The following is a 6,000-nucleotide window of genomic DNA, read 5'->3' as shown; positions in this document are numbered from 1 at the left end:
CTACCCATGTCTTAAATCTGTCTTCTACTCTCTATGATCACTGCGCCTGCTTAAAAGTATGTTTTCACCACTTTCTGCTTCCCTAACTGAATACCATCCCCATTGCTTCCCCATCTCCATTCCTATCCTCTCTAATCTGCCACCCACTGACAGCTAACCATTCTCTCCAAAATGCCAATCTCATCCCGTCACTCTGCAGATTACATAATCACAATGTTCCCATCAGCCTTCTGAATAACGTTCAATCTGCTTACAAGACCCTTTTTGTTAGAATCTCCAGCTCAAATTTCAAATCTCTCAGCATATTTTCTCTTCAAAATATCATAACATATTGACAGTTGTTCAGCAGAATCCTCTGTATCCACTTCTCTTTATGTTTGCATGGGATGTGCAATGTGTGTTGGAATGTGTGTTCTCTGTCTCCACCAGTTTCTTTATCAGGATGCACTTTAGACATCACATCACCTCTTCCAAGAAAGTTTCCTTATACTACTCACACATCTGTCTGAGCCTTCTACAGAGGATCATGTATGTTCTCCAAATCCATATTATATTTGAACAATAAGTTTTCTGAGGATGTAGCTAGGTATTTTTCCTGTCTAGTTCTCCATGCCTTGGAATATAACAGTTGTATTTTAAATAACTGATAAATAATTTAAATTACATGACAACTTTGAAAGGATTTCTCCATTAAGCATTAGAGGGAATATTAAGCATATCTTCCAGAGATATTTCTAGAAATAAGTATTTAAATTGGATTATTTTATATTGCAATCATCCACCTCCAGGCACACTGACATCTTTGCTGTTATGAGAATGCACTGAATGTACACCCCCAGTTGATGTTTCTATCAGGAATGATTCCCCCAGATTGCCTCTTAGCTTCTTTTCCCACTTTCCTTAAGTTTTGCTTAAATTTCCTCTTTTCAATGAGGCCCACTATGACTCCTGTTCAAACATTCAACCACCACTATTCCCCATCCCAACACCCTATACTCCTTAAAATTGCTCATCATATTGGTTTTTTTTCATAACTTATTACCATATGATAAAATCCAATTTCTTTATTTTTGTTATTTTTGTGGCTGTTAAATCCTGTTTCCTTATTAGTAAGTAAACAATCCCCCCCCCTTTTTTTTTTAACTTTACTGACTGATCTGAATTTCTAGAATGGGGTTTGACATACAATGCATGCTCAATAAATATTTATTGATTAGAACTGTGGAAGAACAACGAACATTTTAACCACACTGGACTTCATTTAGACCAAATAATTATTTATTGTCTTCTTTACATTTAGACACTCTGCACAGAAAGCTAATGAGGAAAGTGACATGCATTACATTCAAGATAGAACCTCACTCAGTTGGCTAATTCAGGAAGAACAACTTTGGTTTTCGTGCTTCTTTACGTCTTCATTTACCTGTTTCTTTCAGACACATCTGAATAGAAAATATTTGCTTGAATTCTTTCCTTTCTACACTGCATTATACTTAAGATTCTGCAACCAGAGCTTCAAAAGTAAAGGTTGATTACTACCATTCCCCCAAAATGATTAATCAAGTGTGATTAATACACTTATTAGGGAACCTAATACAAAACACGTATTTAAGAACGGGGGCTTTATTCTCATACATATTGGGAATTTTGTGAGATTCTGAATAATGTTATGAACTGTGCTGAAAATAACCATTTTAGATTTTGTAAGTGAGGCTGGAGTCTGTGAAAGCCCATAGAGATTTTAGGAAATGTTAACCACCTTGTTTACTATTCAAGTCTTTCAAAAAAGCTAGCTTGAAATCAGCTCAAAGAGGAAGAGGCATTAACTCAGAGAAAATATTTCACTGATAGTTAGCACAGGCATCATTTTTAGTGCATATTTGTGGAATTTAACTTTCTCTTATTTGTGATTGTGGAAATCACATGTAATGACTTTCATTAAAATTTAGCATAAAGCCCTAGTTTCAAACTACTATTTTCTATTCATCCCTGTCACTTTACTTTTCATTTTGAAAGCCAGGTAGACATAAATTGAATTTGGCAGCTGGTAAAGAAATGTTTTTAAATCATAAGAAGAAGCCTAATCAAAATTTAACTCAATATACCTATATCTCCAAAGTAATAAAACTAGTGCATGATATATATTTCATAACACAAAAGAGCCACATTAAAGCAACTGTGGTTAAAATGTGAGCCACTTTTCATGTTACTCCTTTTTCCTATGATTGGAGGAAAAAAAAAGATTTGTTTCCTCTAAAAAATGAGAAATTTTTAGAATATGTCATAATTACTTTATGACATATTTGCATATGTCAACAATGAATCCAAATTTGCATTAAAGTTGCACAGAGTATTCTTCAAACTAAAAAAACAAAACAAAACTGTTAAAAAAATTTTTGAGAAAGAATGCAATACAAAGCAAAACTTGGTCTTGATGGTAGGAGTTGGGGGTATTATCTTGTTAAAGACAAATATCTTAGTTATCCTACATCATATGGACAATGGATTGAGCTAATGTAATTAATCAGTCTTGCACAATAAAAACCAGAGGTTACAAGGTAAACTTTACCAAGGCTTGTAGCCTCAAAGATAGTTTTTGATTAAGAATCATCACATGTAGTAGAGCTTGAAGTCCGGAATTGTGTAGGATCTTGGTTATCGCAACAATATTTCAAAAGTTCTACTTGGAATCCTATTCCAGAAAGTACAATGAAGAAGTTTATGGGAGGGAGGGAAGTCAACTGTTTTCAATTCTCTCACTCTAGGTTATCTATCAGAAATCCAAAAGTGACTGTTTCTTGATAACTAGTTGTCATCTAGAATCAGACCAAAATGGGTTCACATTCTTGTTCCTGCAATTTAGTATCTCTTCTTGAGCAAGCCACTTTGGGTCTAAGTTTATTCATCTGAGATGTGGAAAAAGCAACAATACCTAACTTTTAGGGGTGCTTGGCAACTTAATGAGGTAACATTTACAAAGCACTTGGTGCAGTCCAGCTTTTGGTAAGCAAATCAATATGGTAAACATTTCTTTGATTATGGTGATGATGACCACAGCAAGCCTCCCCTACCCCTCCACCTCCCGTTATCAAAGAGAGAGCTCCAGGACTCAGAATGACATTTTTTTTTTAAATGAACTGTGTCAAACTCAAACCTTTTTAAAAGCTTCGTTTAAAAAAAATCTAATTTGTCTGAGGATTGTTACCCCCGCTTTCTTTTGAGGTCTATTAGCGTGGTAAATGGTTCTCTATCCCCTCACTTTCAATCTGTTGGTACTTACCCCATGATACAGATGTAGTGAAAAGAAGGGGTACATGCATCCCCATGTTCATAACAGCAATGTCCACAGTAGCCAAACTGTGGATGAAGCCGGGATGTCTTTCAACGGATGAATGAATAAAGAAGATATGGTGCATATATACAATGGAATATTGCTCAGCCATCAGAAAGGATGCAACCCATTTGCATCAACATGGACGTAACCAGAGGGGATTATTCTAAGCGAAATAAGTGGAGCAGAGACAAACAATTATCATCTGCTTTCACTCATATGTAGAATATAAGGAATAGTGCGGAGGCCCATAGAGGAAGGGAGGGAAAACTGAATGGGAAGAAATCAGAGAAGGAGACAAACCATGAGAGACTCTGGACTCCAGGAAACAATCTTAGGGTTACAAAGGGAGGGTGGGTGGGATAGCCTAGTGTTATGTATTAATGAGGGCACATGTTGTGGCAAGCATTAGATGCTATACATAACTAAAGAATCATTGAACAGTTCATCAAAAACTAATGATATTCTATATGTTGGCTAATTGAACATAATAAAAAAATACATAAATAAAGGTTCCCCATTGTAAGAAGAAAAAAGGGGGGGTGGAAATCAGGCAATGCAAAGTTGACTCAACTTTCATTCTAGGGAATGTATTTAGCGTAGCTCATTTAAACTTCTTTGGTTATGTTCTTCATGGTATTTGGCCAAGCTACTGTCTTGGTCTTTCCACAGTGTATTTATTGCTTTTAACACAGAGTTATAATAATAACTGTTTTAGAGATGGTGCTGTCATACCATGTGCCTCTGAAGAGTTTGTACTAGTACACATTCTTTAGATTTTCTATGGTTGTTGAGATTTTTTTTTCCCACTGCAGATACCACCATATTCTGCCCCCCAAGAAAATTATCTACTATGGTTGAGCATAATTTAATTTTTCTTTCAAGCACCATACACCCCACTAACATACCATATCATCTTTTTTGACATCCTAATATAGCATATAAACACCTGTTTTTTACTTCATCACATCAGGAGCAAATAGTCAAGAAAGAATTTTTGAGAAATCTTCAGTGCAAGAAAAGTGGTTTTATTAAAGCACAGGTCCAGGACAGATGCAGGAAAGATGCACTGGGATTGTGAGGAGTATCTAATTATATATTTTCGAGTCAGGAGGAGGTTAGGGATAGTGTAAGTCTTTAAGGAATATGGAAACAAAGTTTCCAGGACCTAAACAGATCATTTACTATTGTCTAGTAAACATAAGACCCTTCAGATGTGTATCAGTTGGTGATATGTTTGGTGGATGATTGTTAACATGTTTTGAGGCGGTAAAGATAAAGGGAATTTCCAAAGGGATTTTTATACATTAAAGAAAACTTACAAGATCCTGGAGGTCAGTCTAATGTCAAGTTAAGGTTGCCTTTGCCCTTAACAAAATATTAACATGGAGACAATTGAGTCCCTTGAAGAAGGTCACTCTGTTTGTCTCAAGTACTTGTCAACTGGCTATAATTTGTAAGGAAGTTATTTTAAAATTTTTTTCTCTATACTTTTTTTTTTTTTACCATTGTTCCCTTCATTCTTCTCTTTCACCTCCTTCCTCTCCTTCTTCTACTTCTTCTCCTTCTTTTTCAAATACACCTCTCTTTAACTGTCGTCTACAATGAGTAAAGGCAATTCTCCCCAACACTTTCCAGTTCCTATATGCAGGGCCTGAATTAATCATCTTTGATTCCCCAGCAAACATTCGGAGGTTGTCTTAGATATTAACGCTGGGTGAAATTATATTTGCATACTAGTAATGATTGTCCATGTTGCATGATTGATTTATGGACACAAGGGACTAATGTCAAGGACTTATGCATGTATAGATTAATGAAAATAATATAGTTTTAAATTCTGTGTTGTGTCCATTAAATGCATCCCTACTAAAGCATTTGTCAAGACAGTGCCACTGGTCACAAAGGGGATTGGATGGGTGGGATCTGTACTTGGATGTCCTACTGTATAGTTGATATGATGGAAGGAATGACTTCATCATTGTAGGAAACTCTGGAGATTTGGGGCAACAAAATAGTTTTGGGATGGACAAATGGCCTAAGCAGATGCAGTGAAAAGCCACAGGTCATTTGAAAGCTATAACATCATCAGGGATATTCCCAACTGAAGCTAAATCTAAGGATATGAAATCAAGTGTTGCCATGAATATCTTGCTTTCTCAAGGGAAATTTTATTTAGACTAGAACCAACTCAAAGAAAGTAAACACAAGAGATACAGAAAGGAGATAAAAGGTAAAAAGCCTGTGACATTTTTGAAGCCTTGAATCAAGCCTTGACTAAAGGTGGACTTGTTGCTGAACTATTCAGATATTGCAATGGAATGAATATCCATGTCCTTCATCTGTTGAATTCATCTGTTGAAACTCTAATTCCAGTGGGATGGTATTTGAAGATGGGGCATTTGGGAGATAATTAAGTCATGACAGTGAAGTCCTCATGAAGGGGATCAGTGCCCTTATAAGCAGCCATATACCTAGCTACCTCTCTTTCCCCCATGTGAGGACACAACAAGAAGACAGCCTCTGTAAACCAGGAAGAGGGCATTCACCAAGAACCTCATTATGCTGGTACCCTGATCTCTGACCTCCAGCCTGGGTTGTAAAACTGGCAAAAAGCTTTGTAAGGGATAGGGGGGCAAGATGGCGGGGTAGTAGGAAGAGGCGTCTTT

This window comes from Neovison vison, chromosome 2 (assembly GCF_020171115.1).
Source record: "Neovison vison isolate M4711 chromosome 2, ASM_NN_V1, whole genome shotgun sequence".
Lineage (NCBI taxonomy): Eukaryota > Metazoa > Chordata > Mammalia > Carnivora > Mustelidae > Neogale > Neogale vison.
The sequence above is the reverse complement of the archived record's forward strand: the minus strand, read 5'-3'. Positions refer to the sequence as shown.